The sequence below is a fragment of the Pavona decussata genome, unplaced genomic scaffold (genome assembly GCF_977016875.1).
Source record: "Pavona decussata unplaced genomic scaffold, jaPavDecu1.1 SCAFFOLD_236, whole genome shotgun sequence".
Taxonomy (NCBI): Eukaryota; Metazoa; Cnidaria; class Anthozoa; order Scleractinia; family Agariciidae; genus Pavona; species Pavona decussata.
In genome coordinates, this window is record NW_028145641.1 from 837501 (window position 1) to 853621 (window position 16121).

Consider the following 16121-nt stretch of genomic DNA (forward strand, 5'->3'; position numbering starts at 1 on the left):
GAAAACACTCTATTACTAATTTATAATACTCATTATTATCATAAGTAGTATTCGCGGTACGGCGGGGTGCTCTGCGCGTGACCCTTTAAAGGATTAAACTGACACTTGTACATGAATATGAAAGAAATAATGTACAGTACATGTTTTCAAACATACAAAGTTAATGGTCTTAACTGTTGTGCAAGACATAATGGATTCTAACTTACTGCTGCAGTCACATTCGACGCTAACTGTTCAAACTCAACAGATGCTGGGTTGCGAAGAGCATCCTTAAGTTCCATTCCCAAAATTGTAATTCCAACAGTGAGCAAGTTACACTGGTTACTTGGACCTGTCACAAGACAAGTGGTACACAACTATTAAATAATACCTCCAATTTTACAACATTTAAATGAAACTTCCTTTATATAAAATATATGTAAATACTTACATCTTACGTTAACAAGGGAAAGACTTGAGACAGTTCCATATCCATTACTAGCAGTACATCTGTATGATCCGACATGCCCTTTCTGTACATTAACAAGATACAGCCTGTAACCAGTAGCATTGACTAACTGATTAGCCTGTGTGGCACTTTCTCTTGTCCAGGTAATGTTTGGTCTAGGGTCACCGGAAGCATTGCACATCAGTGTCAAATTCTGTCCGGCATCAACCCGGGAAGTCCTTGCTGGTGGCACAGTTATTCTTGGAGGAACTAAAAACAGTAAATATTAACAAGAAAAAGAGATTATTCAGTAAATATTATAAATGTAACTAGAAATACGTGACTCGCAAAACCTCGCGAAGCTGGGGCTGGGTGGAAAGCCCTCTTTACTCGTATTGTAGCATCAAATGCGGAGATTAAAAGGGACATAGGAATTTTTTTATGAGCATGGTCTTTTCGTAGTTCCACAGGCTAGTTTGCGGTTGAAAATCTATTTCTGACGCGAAGTAATGTACAACGGGCGTGCAGCGCTGTCGTGTTCGATGAGGGAGTTTTCGCATAGGGCTAACCTCCAAACTTCCTTTTTATTTATAGAAGTACTTTTCTTCTTAGTTTTATTTGTATATATAGTCTGCTTCTGGAATAAATAAAGTATGTACGTATGTATGTATGTATGTATGTATGTATGTATGTATGTATGAATTTATTTCCCACGGAAATTTATTTTACCGCGGCCACAAAACGTGTAATTTCTTCAATGCAATCTTGCCCAAAAAAGATTTCTAAAAGAAAGGGAAAGGATTCTGGAGAGATAGTTCTGTATCCAGTGAATATTGATGAGCATTGCAGTTGAAATTTGATCATGCACGCATATTTTTTCCGATGTATGCTAATTTTGCTCCAGACGACGCCAGACAGTCTGACATCATTCATACTTTGTTTTTCACTGTTGCCAGGCAACAGTGCGGACACCTTCAAAGATATAAACACATACACATATCTGAGCTAATTTTCCAGAAGGTGGCTACGGAAATTGACGTTTTTGTTACCTTTTCTTAATCAGTATTACAATTACAATGGTCATTAGCAAATATTTATAAAACCGAAATATTTTTCTCCTACCCCCCCCCCCCTCCCTCCCTGATTTGCTAACCTAGCCCCACTCTCTCTCAAACGTCTTCTAACCGCGCAACGATTTGGCTTTGAATTCGGCGCGCGCTCTGAGATCAGAAGTAAGTCATTAGACCTAGCGTTTCGTTTGGCTTCCTGAAGCAAAGTTTTCCTGAGGACATCATTAAGTCTAATGAGGGAAAAAGTCTTACGAGTGCAGTTCCTGCCTCGTCTAATATGCTTGCCACCAGTAGTCCTCTTTAAGCTAAACCGGAATTTTCAGTTACTCGGGCTTGGACTATTAAAGGCTTGTATATTGTGGGCTTTGCTTGAGGAGGTGACAGTCTTTGGCTCTAAAAAGTAGGTCTTAGGGATGAGTTCTATTCGGGCAACGTGAAATTTTTGCGAATTTTTCACCCAGCCAAAGACTTAGTATATTTTTGTGGTGGAAAAGGGCGCTAACCCTTCCCTTTTCAAATGTTGATTTCAACATCCGGGTCTTAAGCTGATATGGAAAACACTAGCAAGAATGGGCAAGGATTTTCTCTTCAAGAAGCGTGAGTTTGAAAAGCTATTCTATTATTTTTCGCCGTTATAACTGTAGCGTTGTTAGGCTAGTGATCGATTAGTCGAGAAGTGCGATTTTGGTCGGATTTCCGGACTCAATGTCATAAATAATTTCCAGATGTTCGTTCGGCGTGATTCTCATTACGTCTTGAACTTATAATTAACACGGAAAATCAATTTAAAACGCTGTCTTGCCCCGATTAAGCCGATTCTTTTGTGGAAGGCTAGTCTTGAGCGCTTAAAGACCGGGTTTTGGTTGAGATTTAAGATGCGTTGGCGCCGTTAATAATTACCAAGTGTCACACTTGTTTAGTCGGATCACAGGTCATGTCTTATTTCACTCAGGTGTCAATTTCACGTCTAATTCCAAAGAAAAGCCCCTCTTTTCTCTTTCATAGTATTTCCTGACCTTACTTTCTTGTGATGAACCGTAACTGGAGTATTGTTAATGACTAGCATATTCCTTCAGCTTAGAAAGTCTCAAAATGTGCTCAATTTCTGTAGCCACCTTTTTGAAAATCAGCTCAGATATATACAAATATATTTTTCGCTCGAATTCGCGCGGCTTAGCTCCGCTCGGGCCGGCTCGGCCCGACAAATTTATTAACCTCGCTACGCTCGGGCCTTCGGCCCTCGCTTCGCGAGGAACAATAAAAAGAGATTATTCAGCAGAACGAAATAAAGCTCCAGGTATTTTTACTTTCACTAGTCATTTTGAAAATTTTTTTTGAAGCTTTTACATGAAAACAAAAAAATAAACATATAAATAACTAAAAATGGCAACGACAAGTAAATGAATACATGTAAAAGATACATTATTTTATAACTACTGACCCGCAAAAGTTCACACAGTGCATTATACTACCGACAGTGTATAACATTTTGCTGAATTAATTATTTATTATAAGCATTAATTTTTGTTTTCCTGACAGTACAAAGCTGAAACTTGACCTAACAGTGCTTTTGTTGTGCGTGCTCTGGATGTGTCTGTTTATCTCACTTGTAATAAGCTAATGCATGTTGATTGTTCAAGGTAACTTTCAAGGTCAGGGTGTCAGTTAAAGGGAACCTCCTCTCTGACAACAAAATTTGACTTTGAATTGTTGGAAATGTCGAAATGGTAAATTTTAATGTGAAAAGTAGAAATAATATTCAAGTGTGCCTAAAATTAGATATGATTATTTTCTATTTTCGCTTTTAAATTTCCCGCGCGCCGCCATTTTAGTTTTTATGACATACGGTTGCGTAGCTATTGTCAGTGAGCAGAAGTTCTTTTGTGTGAAACAATTGAGCAATTTTGTTACGTCATGAAATCCAACCTTGCGGCGCCCGGGAAATTTAAAAGTGAAAATAAACGATAATCAAATCCTGTTTTATGAACACTAATTTATTGTTGTTTCTTTTGTTCCTGTTGTTTAAATCAATCAATCAATCAATCAATCAATCAATCAATCAATCAATCAATCCATCCATCCATCCATCCATCCATCCATCCATCAATCAATCATTCAATCAATCAATCAATATATTTAATGTGGTCAGTACGCTTAGCTAAAAAAGCTAGTTTACAGGTACGCCACCGAAAAATAAAAATTGTAAGAGCTTTTTGAAGGCATATAAATTTGAGTAAATTAAGGTTAGGAACTAGCTAATATTAAGATATAAGAATTTAACAATGTTGTCACTAAGTAAAATGTACAAAAAATTTGATCATTAAGAGCAGTAAACATCAGTCAAGGATAGATCCTACATCGCATTCAGAGTCCCGTGAGATCTAATGTTCTTAAATTATTTTTAAAAGTAGCGTATGTTTGTATCTTTCGAGACTCGTCCGGTATAACGTTCCACAATTTCGATGCCGCGTATCTCCATGATTTTATGCCGAAAGTTGTTGATTTTACTTTTGGAAGATCCAGTATTGTGGTGCCCCTAAGGTTATAAGCGGTGCACATTACTGTTATAAGATAACACAAGCTTGTTGGTCCTGCATCGCTGGCTAATAACTTGAAAACAGTGGACAATATTTTCGCTTATTTTTCGGTTGGCTCTGTTTCCTTTGTTCTTTTCGGTTGAATATATTCAATAGCCCCTGTCAATTACCAACTGTCTGAAAAGCTGGGCGCGGCTTTGGTTGTAAAAGGGGAGGGCAGGGCTGAAAACAATAGCTGATAACAACGGACGAGGGGATTATGACGAGGGGAGGGGGGAATATATATCCCCCCCCCTCCTCGCCATATACCGCTCGACTTATTCCCCTTATTCAGTGTTCTCAAAAATTTCAACGAGTGCTTAATCGTTTACTATTAAAGAAAAAATGAACAACATAACTTTTACTACTACTACTACTACTACTACTACCACTACCACTACCACTACCACTACCACTACCACTACCACTACCACTACCACTACCACTACCACTACCACTACCACTACCACTACTACTACTACTACTACTACTACTACTACTACTACTACTACTACTACTACTACTACTACTACTACTACTACTACTACTACTACTACTACTACTACTACTACTACTACTACTACTACTACTACTACTGTAGGTTCTTTCATCCGACCACTCATTCCATACTCGTACTGTGTCACTGGTAGCTTTCTTTACATTTGCAGGAATACGGTCACTAATCCGTTCAGCAAAGACAGTATAAGAAGTTTTCGGTTAGAAAGACTTCAGCTTCACAATCGCTTATATTATCGTTGTTTCCACACGGAACGATAGCTGACTGCACACTATTTCCAAAATTTAACAACAGCCGCTCAACCACGTGTAGTGTACTGAATCCAGTGATTATGCAAGAGTGGCAAACATGTTTACCACGCATACCAGCAGACAAAAGCAATTGTTTATACATATTGTTGTGTGAATAATCCAAAGTTCAGAAAACAGTTGAGAAAAACATCTTCACAGCCGAAATCTCACTGCCTACTACTGCCATAAAAAAATGTTATGTATTAGACTTCGACCTGGTATAAAATAAGCATTTAATTATTCAAGGTCTTTATTTCTATTAAGGAAACCTCACCAACAGAAAAAATAAGCATGTTATTGACCTGTCCCTCGGGAATATCTGATATATTCCCCTCGTGGCGTGCCCGAGGGCTACGCTGTCGGGCACGCCACTAGGGGAATATATCACATATCCCCTCGTTCCAGGCCAACAACCCTCACTAATCGCTGTTCACGAAGACTTGAGAGAGGGATACGCCTTCAGAGTTCCTCATAAGGCGCGGACTTATCTCTAAGAACAAAACGGAGCGCACGTTTGTTGACCATTTCTAACTTGTCAGCTGACTTCTTATTACAGAAGTGCCACGTTTTGGAGAAGTATTTAAAGTGTGGTAGAATCAAAGGCTACTGTGAGCCAATACAGATTGAAGTGAATAGTGGTAACAGTAACGTAATACTCGCATTGAACTATGCTACAAGGATTCGTGGACGCCATGCGGGAATGAAATGTGACCTGAAAGGTATACAACATTGTTCGCATCATCTTTTGTTGGCCCAGGAATCGAAATATAAATCGTACTTTACGAGGAAGCCATAAAGACTTAACCCTTTCACTGCCAAATTTCTTGGTCTCTCTGGACAATTATCTCGATGTAGATGACCAAAACGGATTTAGTTGTCCTATATGAAGATCTCCTTTGAAATGTTCGCTGCTCTGCAATAACGAGGACTCAAGTTTTTTTGTGACGTCACCTATTTGAGCCGTTGTTGTTTTGCTCGCGAGCACAAACACATTCTAATCGGTAAGTTGTCGGTTTATAAGTGTACTTTCGGGCCATTTTGCACTGCAGAAGCTCCCAGGCTGGCATCATAAAGCTGGAATGGAGAGTAGAGGCAATTCTCTGAAAGAATCCAGAGGTGAGAGATGATTTCAGAGGGACTGGGACGCCAAAAGTGTTCGTATCGAGTCATGGTGGCTCACGAGTGAAGTTGTCTCTCTGGCCGTTCTGTGGGTGGATTTTCGGACCTACCTAGGCAATTTGGGGGAGATTTGACTTGCAAAGAAAACGATGTGTGCGATATTTTGGCAGCAGGACCGGGTGGCTCGACATTTCGTCGTTGTATCGAGATTACCCAGAATGCAACTCGGACGGCAAAGGAGAAATTACAGGCTTTGAAAAATGGCTCGAATCAAATGGCTGATGTTCGAACAGCTGTACGCGTGAGAGGCAAAATTGGAGATAAATGCTTAGTCATGAGATTAAGGTTTGCTGTCATGAAGGAATTTTGGTTTTAAAATGAGATTGTGAGTTAAAAAATTGGAAGCAAAGATGTGTGTTTTTCAGCTTTGTCGATGCCGCAGAAAACGGGCATTTTTGGTTTTGCTTGAAAATAAATGTTGATATGGAACAGCAAACGGATGATAAACTCAGTTTATTTGCTCTTAAAGCCTAAAACACTTACTAATTAACACTATTAGTAGACCATAATAACCAGATTTCTGGATTTGAGAACGTGGGCAATCTTGAAAGTGGTAGCCTCTAAAACGGCGACATTAGTCGCCTTTAGCGGTGAAAGGGTTAATAAGTAACCTCGTTTATTTTGCATTTTTACCGGATTCTACGCTGCCTAGGTTTTTTAGCCGTTTCCCTCCGTGAGATTAAACTGAGTCCTTGAATATTTTGTGGCCATGGTCCCTAACCTTTGACACATTTTGTAATTTTGGTATTTTGGAGTTTAAATTTTGAAAATTGTTTGAAGCCTTCTGGAGTGGTTGGCTTTCAAAGGCAAAAAAGGAGAAAAAAAGAAAAAGAGAAAAAAAGAAATTTTACCGTTTTGATAATCCAGTTGGACTGTGTTCAAGGAACGTGTGCCAGTTTGTGATCCCGAAAGATCATCGAAATTGTCCTCCGTTATTGGTTTCAGCAAGCAATGTAAGGTTATAAGCAAGACCGCGGTTTCAAATCTTATGATTCCCTTCAGTTGAAGAATTGTTTTGGGGAAATTTAGAGCGTCTAATTCAATTCCATTCCACAGAAAATGTGGCAGTTTGTGTTTTATAGCCACTTCTGTGGGATGTTAGGATCGCAGGAAAATGGCGCATTCATTGCCCTCATGATATGATAAGATGCAAAAAACATCAGCTCAATTGAGGAAGTATTCTTTCTTTTCCAACAATTAATTGAATGTCGTGCCGAAATTAAAATACCACAAGAAGCGAAAGTTGCTGAACCAAAAGGGCGCCCGTGAGAAATTGCATGCGTGTCATCACGTCACATCAAAAATAATATATGTACAATCAACTACCTCATGAGGTTACGGTTGAAAGAGTTGCAACTGAATCAAATCGACGTTAGAAGTTTGAAACGAAGGAAAAATAATTCAAAACAGAACCAAAAAAAATATGGGCTGATTTATTAGCAAGACATTAATTTAATCAACCTGTTAGCAATTAATACTCCAAAGCTTTAATAGGCCTTATCACGGTTTTCGACGCCATTTTGACGACTTAGGAAAACAGGCTTGAAGTTTTAGTGTTTGTATGGAAATCCGATGTCAACTAATTTTCATAAAACATCGCTTCTGAAAACTTCATGAATTTAAAACTTTTGGCATTTAGGAAAAGGATTTTAAGAAAAAAAATTGGAGGGATGTAGCTGTGCCAGAAAGCTTCCAGTCGTGTTTTGAACTTTTCATATATTTCCCTGTATTTTTTTTTCCCGCGAACTATTTTTAGTAGCAGTTCACGGCTGTTTCGGTTTACAGACAAATGTACAGAAAGTTCAAAACACGACCGGACGCTTTCTGGCACAGCTACATCCCTCGATTACCAGTAGCCCTTAAGCATCAGTTCGACAAAGTCTGCCGCATCACGCCTCGGTAATCACTGAATTGTGACCCCTTGTCTGGTTTTCATCGCATTGAATTATTTGATCTGTTTGTCAAAGCGTAATTTCTTCGCTGTGAACTCTCTAATTCCCACCGTTTGAACTGTCGAGTACTTCTTAGAAGTTATTATTTCGATTAACCGCTTGAAAAAGGTTTGTTTTCTTTCTAAAAACGGCAGATCAGAGTCTTAAATTCATACATGTGGCCCCATTGAAGTCATTGAAAAACAACCTTTCAAATGATGATTTGCATTGACGTCAAACAAGTAGGGATGAGTGGGGCCCCTCCCTCGTGATATACGTTTCGATAATGGATTTTGATTGGGCCGGTTTTGTTGAAGACAATCAGAATAATAGATCCTTTCTTGGAGAGAGCGGAGGTTAATGAATAAATTAATGTGCAGATTTGAAGCTACGACGAAGGAAAAAGAAAAACAAAACAAAACAAAAAACAAAGAAAAAAAAAAGACGCTACTCGAGCGAAACCTTGACACGGCCTGCCCTGCGGGCATCCCCGGTAACAAGCTTACAGCAAGCATCGAACTCCAAGTAAAAAAAGTAAGCTCAATTTCAATTGGAAATAATAGTAATAAGCTCAATCTTCACTTACCAAATACTTCAACAACTACAGAGCTCACCGCTCTATCAATGGAACTACCATTACTGAGAAGGACTTCAAGAGTGAATTTGTATTCCTTAACGTTGTCCACGCTGAATATCAGTAGCTGAGAGGGAAGCTCCGCTCGACAGTAAACAACAAAATTATTCGCGAGTACGAACGCAGTGTTGAGAGATCTCTGCGCAATCAAATCTCTGTTTCGTCCGTCTACCTCCTCTCTAAAAAACTCCAACCGGATAATATTTTCGCTAGCGTCAACTTGAAACGTCCACACGAGTCTCACATTCTTGTTGTTTACTCCATCTTCTACTATCTTGGTTGGTTTGACGGGCTCTTGAGTCCAAGTCAAAGCCTCTGAAATAGAGAATAATAACATCGCTAGGCTTTCTCCACACTAAAGAGCTACATAAACTTACAGTTAAAGAGTAAGAAAAGCTTTTCGTCATTTAAAATTCAACAAAGTTCTCGATTGTTTACCAGATCGTTTCAGTGACGCGAAAATGAGAGCGATCGCTGCAAACAACCGCACAATACTGCCAAAAGATGCATCCATCTTGTTTGAAGAACTGGAAGTGATATAAGACTTCTCTTGAACGTCAAATTCAACTGAGGAACGTTAACGAACGAGGAATGTTCGTTATATTTGCTGAATGATATCACCCAGACGGTGTGCGTCACGAAATTCGACCAATCAGAATGCGTCATTTGATCAGTAGTCTTCGCGCCCAAGACAACAGCCTGGAGAGTTCAGCCAGTCGAAAATTTCGTCATTAACGAAGTCTGTGACATTTTAACCACTTGAAAGTCGTCTAAAGTTAGAGGAACAAATTGGCTTAATGCCAATTAGGTTACTTTTTAAGTTGAAGCATTTGTTCGCTTTTGTAGCCATTTCAAAGGCGACGAACTCGCGCCTGCCGCCATGTTGTTTTGGACGTTGATTTACTGCATTTCTTGAGGCTAAAGCTTCTTACTCTTGCTGGGTTTGGCCAATACTTTTGTATGTTAAGCTAGCTTATCCTTTCTACTTCAGAATTGTCTGGGTCTACCCCTTATGGTTTTTCCGTTGGAAGCCGTTGAACTAAAAAAGAATCAATAAAGAGATCGTGTAAACAAAGTAGCTAAACTCCCGGGAAACCGACCGGAAAAAGCCAACGGGCGAATGCTTGTTCTCTCCAACAAATCCAGGAAGGAAATGTAGATCTCTTTCACCCTAAGATAAAAAAAGCAAACTAAAAATGAGCAAAAGCAATGAAAAAAACACTGGGAACAGTCGTACTTCTTCCTTACATCACGCGCGCAAAGTGACAGTAAAATTATGCAAATTACAAAAATGTGACTCGCGGCTCGCGGCCTCCCCACTCGCTTATAAATCCATCGCATGCCGCAGAAGTTAGGAGAAAGAGAGCGCTCGACCGCATTGCGGTCTAATTGTATATATAAAAAAGCGTGTGTAAGCAGACGTGACGCGTATACGGCACAAAATACTAGTATTGGAATAAACATAAAAAATTCTCGCCTTTTATTCTCTCCCAACCAAGAATAACTCAACGAAATCGCCTTGTGTATCCAACAAGAAGCATCTAAGGCTGCCACTAGACCGTTAAAATTTGCCAAATTCATTGCTGTCTTTAGTGATAGTTTTTGGAAAAGGAAGCAAAGTTTGAATGCCCAGTTTCAGTCGACCTAAGTCTTACGTTCGGGAGGTGTTTACTCGATCGCGACCAGAGGCAAATGAGCCATTTCCATATTTCTATTCAGCACCTTTGTGGGTCGTGACGCACTCCGCCTGGATATCACCCGAGGGAGGACGCCAAGCGACAGGGAACATCATTTGCATCCTAGCCCTCTTGCGATACATTCACGCTGTGAAAGACTGGGATCGATTATTCCGCCGTTCCAGTCGGTTTTCAGGGGCGACCGAGGGGCGACCCCAATGTTCGCAATGCCCGTTTTACCAAAAACAGGATCAGCGACGGATTAAATAAAACATCTAGTATTTCCTTAATCCTGGGCAACATTCCAGTTTGGTTGAAACCAGCCGGGGGTAGCGATTTTGCTTATAAGCCTCATTAGGTATGCATGACGATACTTACGCGGGGGCAGCACGGCAGATGCATTCGGGTGAGCTGATACAGTTTGATCTGCCTGAATTCTTTACCACAAAATTTAAATTGACGAAAATTTTTGGGAACTAAATCTTTCTTCCGAATTTAAAATTACTAGCTGTTGTTGTTTTACTGAAATACAAGCTTGCCTTTTCAGTATTTGCCAGTCCGAAAATAAAAGGGTATTACGTTCTTAGCGTTTCGAAAGTTTGGGTAACGTACGCTAAAAGACCTAAAACGCTAAAATTCTAAGTCGTGTGATATCAGTCTTTCCGAACACTGATATCAGATTGCAACGAAATGAACCAATGCTTGCCCCTGACAAGCTTCACTTGAATGGCTGTGTATGATAACGGAAACACGGCACGGTTACTTCGGCCGTGGATGAAGAGTAAAATGAAATGATGACATACATGATGCGTAAAAAGAATAAGGGCTGTGATTATTAAAAACTGAATCATTGTATGATGCGATTTCAATGATCAGGAGTAATGGCCTCCTGCAATGACCTGATTGGGCTACCGGCAATATACAATAGGGGATCAGGGGAGGGGAGGGAAGTCGGCTTAGCTCCAGGTTTCGTTGCGAACAATCAGCATGTTAAGCGGGTTACTTTGAATGACTCGTATGTCACGTACGAAGAGCTTCTGCTAAATCAATTTTTCCAAAGCTTTCTTTCGAGAAATTTTACTCATGACTCTTTCAATTTTAATTGAATAGCGCCTTCGTTTAGGTGTTGGAGACAAACTGAACGTTAATGGAATCAAGCATTTTTGAATACCTTTAAAACGCATACCGCAATGGGCGGAAAAAGCTGGAGAAGATTTCTTCTAGACCAGTATTTTTTAGGTCTTCCCTAATTCAATTTACACAAAGAAAAAACTGACTGTTCCGCCGCCCAGCCGAGATGCCAATTGACAACACGCTAGTCGGAACACCCTTTGGAAGTTTGGAACGTAGTTGACTGTATGTAGCCCACTAAAACACCAGGCTCCAGTTGTTCAAAAGCCAGATAACTTTATCCTGTGGATAAGTCACTATCCGACAGTTTCAATCTGTGCAAAATTTCAGTATTTCCTCTTGTACAATCGAATATGCACACTCAGGAGCCGATAGCTCCTGGCACACTCCAACCACAGTTAAGTTTGAAAGTGTACAAAAACCTTGGACAACGTTTAACGTGAAGTATATTTTAGACCTTGTATAGTGTCTTATCCAGCGGATAAAGTTATCTGGCCTTTGAACAACTAGGGCCACATGAACAGCGCTGTGAAGTCCTTAATACCAACTTAAAAAAAGAAATTCCGCGTGCAAGACACAAGAGGACCATCGTATCCGACAGTTTCAATCTGTGCAAAATTTCATTATTTCCTCTTGTACAACCGAATATGCACACTCCAATCGCAGTTAAGTTTGAAAGTGTACGAAAACCTTGGACAACGTTTAACGTGAAGTATATTTTAGACCCTTAATAGTGTCTTGTCCAGCGGATAAATGTATCCGGCCTTTAAACAACTAGGGCCAGATGGACAGCCCCGTGAAGTCCTTAATACCAACTTAAAAAAAGAAATTCCGCGTGCAAGACAGAATTAAGCGGACCATCATAAGATTAGGCTTGTGCTCTCAGTCGTAGAAAAAAAAGTCATTTTATATGGATAATTCCTCAATTAAGGAACAAAACTGCATTTTACTTAAGAATCAGCGAGAGACAATAAATTCAATAAAGAAAAACTGTGATGAGATTTTTTCTTCTTTTTTATTATTAAATGCTTTATTAACAATTAAACACACTGTACTTTACATGTTTCAGTTACGAGGCAATAGGCCATTTCCGAGTTGCTGGGAACCTCATTATAAAAGCGAGGCTAGGTGCAAAACCTTTTATATGAAAGTATTGTTTGTATATGAATTAAAACTTATTTTCATAACAAAAACTTAGCACTTAGCCTCGCTTTCATAATGAGGTTCAAAGCAACTCGGAAATGGTCTATTACATAACACAAAAGTTACTGATAATTTATTTTGCAAGGTCTGGGGAAAGATCTTTTACAGATCCTGCATATACTTGTAGCATTTTCGTTTACGGTCCCTTGCTTATTGTTTACTTTTATATTTTGGACCGGAGATCTTTTTTGTATATGTTATAGTGTTTATCGGTTTTGTTCATTATTTTGCGCATTCGATCATCACGTCATGTTAAAACTCGCGTTGCAAGTATTAAGTATTATTGTTAGTATTATTATTATTGTTAGTATTATTATTATTATTATTATTATTATTATTATTATTATTATCATCATCATCATCATCATCATCATCATTATTATTATTATTATTATTATTATTATTATTATTATTATTATTATTGTTATTATTATTATTATTATTATTATCATCCGATATGCTGTACTTTTTTTGAAATTCGTTTGGCCATGTACCTGTGAAGGAAACTTTTGCTTTTCTCATTTAACTTATTGCGACAGCGACATGATATTTCAGTTCTTTTGTTCATTGTTCGTAGTCACGCGATATGACGTGGAAGGATGTCTGAATTTGGGCCCATCCGAAATCACTACCACGTGCATTTGGTATACCACTCGACTTTTGTTGGTTATTCTACTTTTTGCTGTGCTACACCGTGCAGACGAGAGCCAACCAGCTCGGAACAGCTGTCCACGGTTTCCGCATTCTGTTGATTGTCAGTTTGGTCTCTATCATTTCGCTGTCGTGTTAAGCACAGTCCGATCAGCCTTGCAGAAATTTGAGTCACTAAGCATAAAATCGTTGGAAGCTATTAGGTTTGCGGTTTTCCTCATTTTTTTTTTCCTCGGCAGTTTTCTATGGTCTATAATTTTTTTATATAGTAAGCTGAATTTTTCGTACATTTTGATTGGTTCTTACTTATGATTTATTGGAGGACAAACGCAGAGATGACGTCACTATAACCAATAAAACAAATAGATTTCATGTAGCCGTGCGTCTTTTCAGTAATAGATCCCAGATGACGTCAAAATGTGGTAAGACACGAGGCTCAGCAGAGTGTCACTGATCTTCTTACCACAATTTGATGTCTTCTGTTATCTATTGCTGAACAGATACACGGGAACGTAAAATCTATTTGTTTTATATAATAAAAATAAAAAGCTAGATTTCCCTAAAGGCACTCGCGAAACATGGCAGTAACCTTAATAGTGATTTCATCTATGCGTCTGTTGTACTATAGATCATGAGTGAGAACCAACCAAAATCTTCGTAAAATTCTGTTTATTATATAAAATGTTATAGACCATAGAAAACTGCCGTCGATTGGTTTTTACAATAACATGGAAAAAGTACGAGCAGAATTAGCTTTAATTTCCGTTGACAAAGCGCGCGCGTTCTGACGTCATTTTACATCTATAAACGAACACTTAAGTTCAAAAACCGGACACGCCGAGCTGTGGCTCAGTCACGCTGTGGAAATTTTCATATGACACATTTTCTCTTTGGAACAACTAGAGATGAGCATGCGACCTTGCCCAGAAGGCGCAAGGCATCTTGATACGTGAGAATGAGTTGAAATTTGGCATGCGAGTACGGTAAAGCTGAGTCACTAACCGACATTAGTTAAGAACAAGACTAGTATAACAGGATTTTTGGGACGTTTCATAATAGCACACTCATCGAAAATTTTCGGAAGTCAAACCCATTTGCAAACACTTGAAAATTGCCGAAAGGAAACTTTGATTTATAACTTCAATATCACTAAAAAGAAAACAAGTTTGAGCATTAAGCAACCATGCATTCTTGAAAACGAAGGGGTTAAAAACGAGACATGTGCGGCTTGATAACTGCGAGATGAAATAAAGGAAATTATACGTTGCCTTTAAATATCTGGAAAAGGCGGGCTAATTCCAACGAAGGTAACAATGGTATATCGTGTCATACATCTCGAGTACCGAATCAATCGGATTGCTGACGCTACAATACCCTGTGATGGGTGTATATTACAACAACTATTACAACCCCAGTTGTACAAACTTGATTAATAGAATTAAACAGATATTCGGTTGCACAGATCTCTGATTCATCAACTTCTCAGCTAAACATTCAAATCACTGACATTGGCGTACAGACTGTTGTCGTACTCGCTGAGGTTGACATATGTCTGCAAGGGAAAAGCACCTTATGCATTAACCTTGCCTTTTATCATTACTAAACAAAAATAGAAATTGCTTCTACAGTAAAGTCAGTCGTATAAACGATACAAGAATAATGTTTCATTTGGCCTCCCTTGCACATTGAGTAAAAGCGGTGAGAATGGTACACTGGCAGGCGCTTCCAACAGCAAAAGGAAGATAGATAGGGGCTGAGAGACTGACCAGGGAGAAAAAATATCTAGAGAAACCGCAGCAAGGTCGAAAAAAATATAGAAGAATGTTTGATGTTATCAACAAAGTTGATAAGGGAAATTTGGCCACCGTAAAGAGATTTAATCACGTTATCAACTTTGTTGATAAAACCAAACATTCGTCACTTCCACTCCCCACTGGCGCAGCACCACAGTTTCTTTAGAAACTAACCTCCTTATCGAGAAAATATAGGACTGATATCAGAAATATAGCCACGTTGATTGATAGATGTTGATATGTACTAACTGCCATACTGTACGGAACTTTACTGGCGTACTTAGCAAGTGTTTAACCTCATTTTCAGCCCCGGCAAAGGATAAAATTAGATGCCCCTTATCAGTGAAAGGGCTGGAAAACTTAGCAATCCGAAAATGTGAGAGTTATTTGTCAGACAGTTTTTGAAAAATGAACTTTACTGGCGTGCTTAGCAAGTGTTTAACCTCATTTTCAGCCCGGCAAAGGATATAATTAGATGCACCTTATCAGTGAAAAGGCTGGAAAACATAGCAATCCGAAAATGTGAGAGTTATTTGTCAGACAGTTTTTGAAAAATGAACGTTAACAGCGTCACGGTTTTTCACAGAATGTAAATTCATTTTGGGAATGTATATGACGTTACAAAGAAAACTAATTTCTTAGGGAATATTCAACATATCGCTTCAATGTCTATTCGGTTGTCCAAAAAGGACATTTGTCCACTTGAAGGCGAGCAGAGTGGTCTTTTCCCAACGCTCAAAAAAGATACTCCAAAGCTTCCTTCGAAGTGAATTTTCACATTTACTGGAACTGGGTTACTTTATTTAATTTCCTTACCGGATGGTTGCCTTCGATTTCTTTCATCGTAACGTTCAGTTCGCGAAACGTGGGTCGATCAGTTGGGTTTTCCTCCCAGCATTTCAGCATGATCCTGTATCTGATTCCCAATCAAAAACAAAAAAAAAAAAAAAAAAATCACAAAATTTCCGGAAAGAAAATATTGTAGCGGAAGGGCAGAAGCCTTGGTGGCGCTGTCATATGTTACTGAGATCCTACACAGTAAC

At 39.0% G+C, this 16121-nt stretch overlaps 1 protein-coding gene and 1 long non-coding RNA gene across 2 annotated transcripts in view; one reads left to right on the forward strand and one right to left on the reverse strand.

The window, feature by feature from the left end:
* Nucleotides 1-13713, forward strand: part of LOC146457918 (uncharacterized) — a 22179-nt gene extending 8466 nt beyond the window's left edge. Inside the window, exon 2 of the long non-coding RNA XR_014858361.1 lies at nt 13679-13713. This is a non-coding gene — a long non-coding RNA (uncharacterized LOC146457918). The remainder of the gene's footprint in view (nt 1-13678) is intronic.
* The window catches only part of LOC146457913 (fibroblast growth factor receptor 4-like), a 201383-nt gene that overhangs the window by 136661 nt on the left and 48601 nt on the right, over nt 1-16121 (reverse strand). The gene's annotated exons all lie outside the window — the stretch shown is intronic.